We start from the raw sequence: 13,032 nt of genomic DNA, 5'->3' as shown, positions 1-13,032 counted from the left end.
ACGGCAATGGAAAAGGCAAAAGACAAACCTGGTGACAAACCTGGTCTGAAACGGAAGGCTGAGACGCCGGTCAGGAGGAAGGACTCCTGAGGCTGGGGACAGGGCCAGGTAGCAGGAGCCATGTGTCAGGGCCCCACCACGGGAAAGGACCAGAAGGAGGAGGGTCTGGCTCCAGCACAGGTAGTGTTTCAGCGGCCGATGCTTGAGTGACTTTTGCAGAATCATCTGGAAGGCGCGCAAGAGTGCAGAAGCCTGACCCTCATCTCTAATCTTCGGAACAGAGTCTCTAGGCGTGGGAGCTCTGGTAGACTGATCCCAAGAATGGCAGGTGTTTCCACCTTTTCCAGCCCGTTACCTTGGTGATGTTGCTTTGTCACTCTTCCCAGCACAGGTGGGGTCTCTCTGCCCTTTGAATTGGGCTCACCTTGTCACCCACTCTGAATGACAACAGAATGAGGGAAGTGTTCTCATGCCAATCACCAGCCCAAGACTCAAGAGGAAGAGTGCGCTTCTGCGCTCTCTGGTGGAACTGCGGCTACCACAGAAACAAGAGCAGGCCAGCCTCTCATTAGAGACCACGTGGAGCCCAGCCCAGGTGTCCCTCTGAGGCCACCCTAGGCCAGCCTGTAGCAAACTAGCCCTGACATGTGAGTGAGGCCAGCTAACTTGACCCACAGTTGGCATTATCAGTCCAGAGACCAGTGGGCTACACCAGTAATCGTTTGAATAAAATCGACTTATCAAGCCATTGAATTTGGGTGCTTTGTTTTTGGGAAATCTCACCGTTTCAGGAGTCAAGAATCTGGACGAGGATTTTGAGTGTGGTAGAAGAGGTCAGGTCTAGTCCCTCAGGTGTGATGTGGATTTGACACTTGATCCTAAGGGTTACGTGAAGCTCTCAAAATGTTTTGAGCATGAAGTGACACGATTAGGCTTGTGTCTTAGAAGAATTGACTCGGCTCCCCTGCGGAGAATTGGTGGCAGGAGCTTGGTGTAGAATGAATCATGCAGACGGCGAGCTGGGTTCTTTTTCTTCTTTCACATGTACACACTGAGCTCCACTGTGCATTCAGTTGTGGGATTACAAGGAAAAGCTCCTTCCGTCCAGCTAGAAAGTTACGGATGTTGACAAGCCCCACATGGCAGGCACATTCTGGTTGCCACTGCAGCATGGAGTACTGCACCCAGCCCAGCCTGGGGGCAGAGGGGTCCCTGTCCAGCTAGTGACAGCTGAGGGTGCCTTGAAGATGGAGGAATGAGGCTTCCCAGGAAGAAGAACCCGAGTGAGAGCTGGCATCTCTGAGGTGCCCAGTGAGACCTGGGCAGCAGAAGGGAGGTGGGCAGCAGAGGCCGGGAGGGCTGGGCCCTGAAGGGTCCTCTCAGTACTAATTGAGGCCGTGCACAAGCCCAAGTCCAACAGGAACTGAGGGACGGGGCTCGGCGCCTGAGAATTCAGCTGCTGCCCTGTCTTCTGGAAGCCGGCGTCAGCGGAGGCAAGAAGAGAACATTTCCGAACAGCACCGGCTCTTCCCTGGAGTGCTTGGCACCCCATGCTGCCAGTCTCCAGCTGTCTGTCTAGACGGAGCACAGATTGGACCCACGAGGTACTGAACACTGTGATCCAGGCCCACTCGCTCTTGGCTGACTGGAGCGTGAGCATCCGAGCACAGAATCCAGGCTGGAGAGGCTGGGCCTTCTTCTCCCGGAGCCCTCAGGTGCTTGTCACACCAAGGAGGTCTCTGTCTGCTACACTGCCTCCTCTCCAAATATGCACTGTGTCCAGGCACGGGTGTCACATCCCGGCGACCATGTCCTGGGCACAGGAAGCCTCGTCTGATCTGCAGGGGCAGAGATCCTTGGGACACGCAGAACCTCCACGTGGAGTCACAGCTTTCCAAGAAGGGAAGCCCACATGCGTGAGACGGGGATACTCGTATTTCTGCTCAGGACTCCATTAAGCTCACACAGTGACCTTGTGAAGAGACTTTAGTGACCTGACCGTGAAGTCTCAATTAGGCAAACGCAACTTTAGGAAGTGAAATAACTTGCCCACAATCACGCCGCTGCAGCTGCTGTGGAGCCAGAATCAGAACTCAGAGCTCTTCACTCTGGACCCCATGCTCCATCCACCGAACTACACTGCCCAGTTGGCCGAACTCTTGATCTTAGATGAAGAAAGAGGGTGAAGAGACGGGAGGGATTGGCTGAGACGTGCAGCCTCTGGGTCTTCATCCCTGGCTCTGGATTCCACCCCTCCCCTCAGGGAGTCTCGTATCCCCTTCAGTTCCTGGCCGGAGCTGCTGTTCCAGGTGCTCCTGGAGTTTGAAGCTTGGGAGCGCCCAGAGAGCTGGGGACGGCGGGTCTGAGTGCCGTCTGCACTGGCCTTCCCGGTCATCCAACAGCTTGGATGGAGTGTGTGGCAGGCGTGGGGCGCTTCACAGAAACCCTGGAACCCATCAGACATCCACACTGGAAAAGCTCGGTGGGATCCGGGAACGTGGAGTTTACTGGGATCATTCCAACACTGTCTTTGTCTCCCTTTCTCTTCTGCCACTTGGATCTTAGGTGATCACTTGCCCAAGGTCTCCGGGAAGTCCAGGGTTTGAAAGGAGTTCACCCTTCCATGTGTCACTCCACGCTGAACACACGCAGCTCCTGACTGCCTGAACCAAGAGCAAAGAAAGGTCAGAATAAACAAAGGCAGAACTGGTTCCTGGTTCTCCTCACAGGGTGAGGGGTTCTTTCCTTTCCCCTTGACTGTTGACCCTGTATCTCGCTCTGTGAGGTCGACTCTTGTGAGTCCTCTCACGCTCTGTTCCCTTCATCTTACCCACGTCACGGGTTCCCGGGAAGGGAGACGGCATGTGGAGGACATCTCTGTCAGTTCTTCTGCGCTCCTGCACATGAGGCTCAGAGAATCAAGGCAGGGTCAGCTGCGGGATTTGTGGGCCACCATGAAAATGAAAATTTAAGGTCCTTTTCCCATAAAAGTCATTAATAATTTCAAAGTCAGACGGGCATCAAGGCAAATGTGGCCATCTGCAGTTGGTCAGTCACTGAGCTGGTCCCGTGTGGAGAAGAGGGAGGTCAGAGCTGCGCTGGCTTCCGAGGACCAGCATCTCCACCTGTGAAACAGGGCGGCAGCCTTCACTGGCCAATTGCACATTAATTTTCAGTGATGCACCCAGACTATCAGGAAATCTCAGATGCCCCTCGAGGGGAGGTTCCTTCCCCAAAGAGAGAATCTAGTTCAAATCCCTCATTCTGCAGAGGAGGAATCTGAACCCCAGAGTAGGACAAACATCTTTTCACGTTCAGCCAGGTAAGTGATTTGTGGTAGGGGGCCGAGCCTCTTGCTTCCCAGCCTGGTAGATGGCTCACTATACCAGGCCTCTCTGGGCTCTGCAGCTGCCTTGAATATTTCCTCCTTGGCTAACGAGGCAGGGCCTCAGTACTCATCAGCAGATGGTTTGGAGACAGAATCAACCATCTGTAAGATCAGGCTCCACTTCCTGCCCAGTTGCTGTGTCCCATGACTGAATAACTCTGAAATGAATGTTATCCTTCATCATAGGAGGCTTGGGTGGGGGATATCTTTCTCAAGTGACTTCTCACATGGTTCATGATGAAATCGCTTCTCTGTACACAGTCGCTGTGAAGTTACCAGATGGTTGCTCTGGGCATTAACAAATGGTGTGCTTGTCAGTAATATAATTCCAAGTCTATCCTGCAGACCACGGCACGGCCCACGGAGCTCCATTACATTGGAATGTCACTAACCATGCACGATGGGGGCCCTTCCTAGTAATGGCAATGCCATGAAAGTACCCATAGGCAAAACTCGGGGGCATTATAAACCACCGTGACAGATATTGTCTCTGATCTCAGAGGAAGGGCGAGCAGAGAAGAGATTGGGACTAAATGACTAGACCACCAGCTGAACATCCCAGTCCTGGCCCGGCAGTGATGGAGACCCTCTGAGGAAGGGGTTGGCTTTGATTGTCTCTTCATCTCTGAGGCTTAGGAGAAAATTGGAAAGTAAATCAGTGGCACTTTCAAACTCTAAATTTTACTCAGCCAAAACGCAATGGAACGTATTGGAAAGAAGATGGATATGGGTTCTCTGGGCCATGGTGACCCAGCTGGCACTCGGTCCTGGAAATGAGGCTGGTGAACTGCGCCACGCTGGGTCCGGTGGTGTTCTTGAGTAGGGACGGCCCTGACTGGCGGAACAGGCCTTCGCAAGAATACGTGCGATGGCCCTGTAATCTGTGGTGACCGTGTTCCTGGATTATGGTCAGGTCTCAAAGTCATGTAGAAGTTTGATTTTCTGTGCAAAACCACCCCAGAGCTTATGAGTGACAACAGCTGCGATTTTTTTTCCCTTATGACTTTTGACTTGATTATTTTAAAGCCCCAAATCTGCCCAAATCTCCAGACCTGCATATGACATTGTCAGACACAAACCTCGGGTGAGTCCCAGGCTTTTGGGATGTCTCTGAGCTCTGCTTCCTCCCCGCACACTCACTCCCTCTCCCCGTTAACGCAATGTCTTCACCTCTCCTTCCTCTAAGGAACCAGGTGATAACATTCTGGTTGCTCTGTTGGCCTCCAGGCCTCAGATCTCCCGACTGCCTACCCATCCTTCCCTGCCCTCTGAGGAACCTCGTTTTTCCTTTTATATATTAATATGTCAAGCACTGTGCTCTTGGTAGCAAAGCAAAAGGCAGCTACTAACACCATTTTGCTGATGGAATAGTATGGGGTGAATGCTTGTTCCCCAAAGTCCATGTTTGGGGAACTTAAGCCTCAGTCTTATTTGGTGGTATCTGGAGGTGGGACCAGGATTAGAGGGGATCGTGAGGTGGGGCTCCCACGGTGGGATTAGGGCCTTTAGAAGAAGAGCGAGACAGGCCTGAGCAGGTGTGGCTCTGTCTCTCCATGTCTGAGGTCCTTTGCTGTGTTCTGGTGCCTTCACCAGATGCAGCCCCCAACCTTGGACTTCGAGTCTCTGGAAATGAAGAATTACACTTATTTTCTTTATTATTTACCCATCTCAGGTAGGTCAGCTTTTTTTGGCTGCTCTGACTAAAAGGCCTGGCCAGAACAAGGTAGAGGAGGAAAGGTTTATTTAGGGGCTCACGGTTTCAGGGGTCTCAGCCCCTCAGTGGCTGACTCCATTCCTGGGGACTCCAGGTGAGGCAGGACATCCTGGTGTAGGAGTGTGGGGGAGGGAAGCAGCTTGCATGATGATCCAACGGCAGAGAGACGCCACTCACCAGGTACAAAATACAGACCCCAGATGCCCACCTCCTGCGGCCACACCCACCACTGCAGTACCACCCGGTTGATGCCATCAGGGGCTCCATCCACTCTCTGGGTTAAGGCTCTCACAACCCCATCATTTCTTCTCTGAACCTTCCTGCATCATCTCACACGTGAGCTTCTGGGGGACACCTCACATGCAAAATAACTTCAGGTATTCTGACAACAGAAAATGAACTAAGACATGAGAAAACGGAAGAACAGATAGTTTAAGTAACTTTCCCAAAGTCATACAGCTGCTGGGTGAGGAAGCAGGGGTTTGAAACTAAAAAGTCTGTTTCCAGAGAGTTCAGTTGGCCACTAGGTGGTTATTATGTGCTGAGCTGTGTCCCTCTTAAATTCATATGCTGAAGTCCTAATCCCCAGCGTCCGAGCATGTGGTCCTATTAGAAGACTCTTCTCTAAGGAAGTAATGAGTTGAAATGAGCTCTCTAGGGTGGGTCTTCACCTGAAGGAGGCCTGTCCAAAGAGAAACTGTGACAGACAGGCACACACAGAGCAAAGAGCCAGGCGGCCGCCGCAGAAGGTGGAGAGCCCAGGAGAGAAGCCTCAGGAGACACCGAGCTGCCCCACCTTGGTCTTGGGCCTCTAGCTTCCGGAACTGGGAGGAAGTCAATTGGTAAATTGGTGTTGCTCCAGCGCCTGTGTGTGGTCACCTGTCCTGGCAGCCCAGGCCAAGCAGTGCAGTCTCCTCTCATCCCAGGGGAACTTCTTTAGCATGACAAAGTCTCCCTAGCCGGTGGGCCTGCCTTTCTGCTTCCCTCCCTCCTGCCCCGAACAGCCCAGTGCTGGGACAGGCTGAGGTGCTGGGACAGGCTGAGGTGCTGGCCCCTGGATCCCACGCTTTCTCATGATTTGAAGACTTTCCATGTGGGCACCACTGCTTCCTTTATGACCTAAAAACTTTCAACCACCCTTTCAATTTCGACTCAGGTATCGCATCTTCTCTGACACTTCACCGGACCCTCTGTTTGGAAGTACCTTTAGTTGAGTCCTTGCGGACTATCCCAGCACCAGCGCCCTGTAGCGGACTCTGTTCCGGTGGCCGTCCATGACCTCCTGGTGAGGAAGCCGCTGGGCAGGGTAGTGGTCCTTCCATCCAGATGCCTTGCCCTGTTGGAGGCTCCAGCAGGGTTCAGCAGGGCAGGGAGCAGCTCAGAGAGGGGTCACCCAACCTGGCCTAGGAGAAGCTGAGGCCGGAGGACTGGCAGGGAGGAAGGAAACGGGGGAAGCAGGGAATCACAGGCAGAATGCACGACCCGAGCCAGGTGGGGAAGAACTGCGGTTCTTCCAGTTTAATTCTAGGGCCTGAATGAAATATTGGATAAGTAAATGATTGTTGAAAGAATAAATCATGCACGTTTCAGCGTTATTCACAATTTTTAATATATGGAAGCAAGTGTTCATCAACAGATGAGTGAAGAACATGCAGTGTATATTTTGTGCATGTATGAACATGTGACAATGAATCCCACTATTATGAATAACTACAATGCATCAATAAAAACCAGGAGAGCTGGGCACGGTGGCGCACGCCTCTAATCCTAGCAGATCGGGAGGCTGAGGCAGGAGGATCTCGAGTTCAAAGCCTGCCTCAGCAACAGCGAGGCACTAAGAAATACAGTGAGACCCTGTCTCTAAATAAAAAATACAAAATAGGGCTGGGGATGAGGCTCAGTGGTTGAGTGCCCCTGGGTTCAATCCCTGGTATCAAAAAGAAAAAGATATGGGAAAAACATGCAGTGTATACCACGATGGAATACTACACAGCCTTAAAAAGGAGAAAATTTTGACACTTGCAACAACTTGAATGAGACTGGCAGACATTAAGCTAAGTGAAATGATCCAGACACAGAATGATGAATACCATGATTTTATTTATATATGAAGTATAAAAACGTCCATCTCATAGAAACAACCTCTCTAGAGACTGGGTGGAGAGCAGGAGGACCAGGGAAAGGGGGATGGTGGTAAAAGGGTACCTGGTTTCACTGAAACTGGAGGAATGAGTGGCAGTGATCAATTGCAATGCATGGTGCCTGCAATTGATTATATTGTATTTCACATCAAAATCACTTTAAAAAGGAGATTTTTAATATTCTCAACACAAAATAGAGAAGTTGGTGAGATGATAGGTGTGCTCATTATCTCAAATATTTCTATAATGTACACACTGATCAAAACATCACCTTGTCTTCCATAAGCATGCACAGTTATTCCTTATGCATTCGAACAAGTGAAAAGCAAAGAATAAATGCATGAACGACTCAGTAACGAATGAGCGACAGAGGAATGAAACAAGACACCTGTCAGTCAGGAGCCCTGGTTGTTCGCATCGGAAGCCTGTCAGCTAGCTGAGGAAGGGAGTGTATTGGAAGGCTCAGGGCAGCGCCTAGGATGGCAGGAACAAGAGAACCAGTGGGCAGAGCAGGGACCAGCCACGCCAAGCCCTTGGAGGGGGACTGCCTGCCAGGCCCGTGGAGGCCAGTGCTGGGTGCACCGGCTACACCCATGTCCTGTCTTCTGGTCTCCTGTGTTCTTTCCAGATCTGGGCAGGGAGCATCCAGCCTGGCTAAGCAGGTCTCTGCTTCCCTGGTTTTATCCACTGGGGAATTCATTCCCACGTAAAAGTCAAGGTTCACTACCAGAAGCATGCACTAACCCTTAGAGAATCAAGAAAAACCAATATCTACTATCTAGGAATTTGCAGATGGTTCGCAACTGGCTCTTTCTCATAAACTGAAGTATATGCAGAAATATTTTCATATTCAGAGTTACGGCTTGTTGGCACTAACAGCTGTCACCAATTGACCTGTGCAGAGCGTAGCCAGGAGATGGCCATGCCTCGGGGACCCACGCCCTCTCCACCCTACTCCCAGGGCGGGCGCTTCCCACCCCTGGCCGAGCGCCCGATCAGTGTGACCCAACACCTGGGGCAGGTGCTGCTTCACCAACCCACACCAATGGAGTCCAAATGCTTTCACTTTCCCAGACTGATCTGCCCAAAACAAGGGTATTTTTTTGTGAAGACACTTGATTATCTAGTATTCCAAAAAGGGAAACAAGTATTTCTTTTATATTCTCAATAGAAAACAGAGACCTTTGTATCATTTATCACTTCAGCATCAAAACTCTCTAACCTAGGGTTCCATCAAGTCTGCTTGTCTGAGCTGGGCACAATCTGTGGCAGGGGATTCAACTCCAGGAGGGTCCGTGCTGCCATTCTGCTCTTGGATTCTACAGCATCTTCCTTGACTCTTCTCCTGGAGGTGATCTTGCCAGAGACCCCACTGAGACCCAGTCCCCTTCCTGAAACATCTCAGGATGAAATCGCATTGACCGGACATAAAAGCTTACTAATCCCATTATTGAGCACGCTAAAGAAAACTAGTGTAAGGCCATAAAAGAGCTCAAGAATTTTCCTTTTGTCTCTCCAATTGATCTGCTGTGATGTTTATAAACTTCCCAAGTCCTAAAGCTTATTATTTCCTTAAGAAGCATCTTACCTGGGGCTGGGGTTGTGGCTCAGTGGGAGAGCACTTGCCTGGCATGTGTGAGGCACTGGGTTCGATTCCATTCTCAGCACCACACTTAAACAAATAAATAAAGGTCCATCAATGACTAAAAAATTTTTTGAAAAAAAATCTCACCTACAAAACACCCTGAGGAAGCAGGTATCTTTATGTGCAGGTGTGTTCTGGGTGTCTTTGGTTCTGAGTCTGTGCACAGCTGCTCTGTGAGGGGGGAGTCTCAGTGAGGTATCCAAGCTCTGGTTCTGACTTTCCAGGGGGCCACCAAAGATTACCTGGCAACTGGAGACCTTCCTGGGATCATCTGAAAGATGGGAACCATAGCACCTGCCTCACCTTTCCTTCTTTATAGTTATGTTTAAAATTACTATAAAGTCCATGCAACACATAACTTATCATTTTAAGCATAGGTAGGGTGCAGCAAAGGGCTTCGAGAACATTCACCTTGCTGTTCGACTCTCTCATCAGCCTTCTCAGAACGGTTTCCTCTTGCGAGACTGAAAAGGCACCCTCTAAATAATGATCCCTCTCTCCCCTCCTACAGCCCTTGGTGTTAACCATCCTGCTTCCTGTCTCTGTGGGTTCAACTGTTTCAGGGACTTTAAATAAGTGAAGCCACCAGCACTTGTCTTTTGCAACTGCCTGTTTCATTTAGCATCATGCTCTCAAGATGCATTTATTTTGAGGCATGTGTCTGAACTTTTCTCTTTTTTATGACTAAGTAATATTCCACTCAATGTATCCTTTTGCATCTAAAATGATCATTGAGAGGGAAGAACTTGGCATGGCCACTTTGTTATTTGCTTCCCCTGTCTTAACAGCTTTTTGGGCCTCTGCTCCTCCCGTACTGATTTCCTTTGTGTCTAGAAGGAATTTTGGAACTAACAGGTTTGAGCCTCATCTCATTTCCTTTTGTACATATTCCACAGATCTGTCCTTTGTGGTTACTATGGGGTTATGTATAACCTCCTAAAATCACAGCATTTGATTTTGAGTGGCTACCAACTTAACTTCATGTACAGACTCTCCTCCTGTGACTCCATCCTTCTCCATGTTACTGATGCCACAAAGCACATCTTCAGAGTGTAGAGCCATTAACGTAGATGACAATTCTTCTACTTTTATCTTTTAAATTCAATAAGGGCACAAAAAGCAGAGAGGGACAAATCTAAAGACAACCATGCTGCTTTTATTTTTGTCCATGTATTTACCGTTACCAGGTAACTTTTCTCATATGCTTTGTGTGGCTTCTCTTTTCTTTTTAAGGTTAAGGAAAATTAAATATGTGGAATCGCCTAGTGTATATTTTAGGTAAGGAGTAAATCCGTAAGAAATGGTCGCAGCTTCCGTGGAAGGCGGCACACTGACTGAGGAATCAGTGGATGAACGCATGAGTGTCCTCCTCATGGCGAGGCCTGGCAAGAGGAGGCCCACACTGACTCTCCAGCACGTGGAATGACTGACCAGTCAATGTGAACGTGGCCCCAGATAAATGAAAGCCAGTCACAATGGGCTGACCAGACACGCCTCTCAGGTCCTCCCCTGAAGAGCTCCTTCTGTGGCCCTGGGCGCTGCATTCCATGCTTTCACGGTAGGGGATCTCTGAGGCCAAGCTGGGTTTTAGAAGGCTTGGCTTTAAACAGTTTTTCTTCTCCTTTCACTGTGTCAGGAAGTTCCACTCCGAGTCAGTGCCAAATGGGTTTGGTTTCAGCTTGATGGGCCCGTGAAGGGTGGCGGAAGCGATGACTCATAAATCCCATCCTGACCTCACTTGCTCAGGCTCAGACTGCAGCAGGTGAGCTGCTGGCGATGCCGGATGAAGCTCGGCGTGACCACGGAGAAGCCAGAGCACCACGTTCAAGGCCCTGTGGAGAGGAAAGGCGTGTGCACGGGCAAATGCGGATTTCAAATTGTCTGTGGATCCCCGCCGGCTGTGCAAACAGACTCAACCACAACAGGGCGAGCATTTAAACTCAAGCAGAGCGTGTAAAGCATCATGGTTGGCATGATTATGCAAATGTCGTTTGGCAAAACCAGGGGACCTATGCCCGTTGCATTGGTTGGATTCACCTGCTGCCGGATCTACAAACATTGTAGGACACAGATAGAATGTTGTGCCAGTTACAGCAAAACCATCTGTTTTCTTCTTAAGAAATTATTTTTATTATGTCATTCATACTCACAAATGCACAGTGTGCTTGTTCTATAGGAAAGAACGATGGACACGATGTATGAGATCTGAGTTCGAATTCTACATCTGACCTGAGCACACAAGCCCAGGAACCCAGATCGCTCCTACTGGTCAAAATTTATTCATATATAAAATGGAGACAAATATCGATAGTGGATTTAAAAAAATTGAGGTATTTATAAACACCTGACTCTGTGCACTCAGGTATCTAACATACAGTGGTTGATGAAAAAAACTGAATTTTCCTTCCGATCACCCAATCGTTTCCTTGCAGGTAAAATATAGGCAGAATCTGTATGTTTTATCTAATAATAAAGCTTGCATCGTATCCTGGTTTATTCTCAATTGAGGGGAAGTTAAGGCTATTTTGGGATTCTCTCTGATTCTGTAAGAGATGGTCACAACCCTCATATTTTTAGGAGGTATAAGTATAAAAATACATCTATAATTTGTAAATGTAAATGATAAAGTAATGTTTATATTTTATAAATGTTTATAAACTTGGAAAGTTGAATTGAATCTATTCATTTGCATACAATGCAAATACTAGGTTGTCATAGAAAAGTTTGATAATCACATTGAAATACTACATACCATGACAATTTTGTACATCTTTGTAAGGAAAAACAATCAACATCACTTTTTATCTCTTCAATAAATCATTTAAACCTGGTAATTATAATACTGACAAATCCAAATTTATTAAATGGCAGGAGCTCAGGACAATTTCATGAAGCATCTCGATTATAATGACTCCTACGGGAAGATTCCAAGAGCATATGGATGAACTCAGTGCAAATGTATAATCTCACTCACAGATGCAAATAGGTTCTCAAGATTCCTTCAAATTCAACTGATCCATGCGTAGTTGATCTTGACATTTAAAAATTACAAGGCGATTCCAAATTCTCTTCTCCTTTAAGTTGTGTTTCTACTGCTTCGGTTGGATGTGCACATACCTTCAACATTTTTCTTTACCACGTGATATTTTTCGGAGGTACTAAGGAAGACAGGTCTTGTAGGAGGCCAGGCCCCAGCAAGCAAGGAAGCAGCACGCATGCGTGGTAGCACTGGGGTGGATGCGGAAGGCAGCGCGCGTGCGTGGTAGCACTGGGGCGGATGCGGAGGCAGCGCGCGTGCGTGGTAGCACTGGGGCGGATGCGGAGGCAGTGCGCGTGCGTGGTAGCACTGGGGCAGAAGGTAGTCAAATCACTCACGGGATAGTCACGACTGGAGGGCGTGAACCCGGCGCCTTTTCTGTAGAGGGCATGTCAGCTGCTTTTCCAGAGTCCCACGTGTTTTCCAGAGCTAACTTAGAGTCATGCCACTGAAATCCAGAGGGAATCGAGGTGAGTCGGCGAGGCCGGGCCAGGGAAGTAGCAGCAGACCACGTCAAGCGGGGTTGACTCGAGTGCTGTCACTGTTTCTCACATTTTATAGTTTTCAATGTACCTTAATAATGGGCTCCATGTCACTTACTCGTAGTAAGCCTGTGACAGGGAAATCTTTATGCTGAAGAGGAAATCAAGTCCCCGGAGAGCGAAGAACCTTGCATAAAGCCACCCCAGTGGCAAACAGATTCCGAGGCCGGCGCCCTGGCCAGGTGCCCCAGGGCCTCGCCTTTCCTCCCGCACGCAGTGTGCCCGCTCGGGGAGACGCGGCAGGCGGCAGGTGTGGCGCAGGCACGCCGCGCACCACGCAGACCCAGGCAGTCAGTGGCAGCCATGGCTGGGAGAGGTGGGAGACCTCAGTCCTGTGTGAATCCAGCAGGGATGCCTGTGCTCAAGGAGGAAAGGACATTCCGGCAGACTGAGCCGACCTCAAGGTCTCATTCTGCAGACCTGTGACTGCGTTCTTACGAGTCAGGCACTCACCCCTTTTCAGATGCAGAAACTGAAGCCCAAAAGTATTGTCCAAGTTGCTCATTGTTATCTTCAAGCCAATAAGGTGGGACAGGTGGAATCCAACGTGCTCAGGACTGTTGTT

Source organism: Sciurus vulgaris, assembly GCF_902686455.1.
Source record: "Sciurus vulgaris genome assembly, chromosome: 14".
In the NCBI taxonomy this organism is placed as follows: Eukaryota; Metazoa; Chordata; class Mammalia; order Rodentia; family Sciuridae; genus Sciurus; species Sciurus vulgaris.
The sequence above is the reverse complement of the archived record's forward strand: the minus strand, read 5'-3'. Positions refer to the sequence as shown.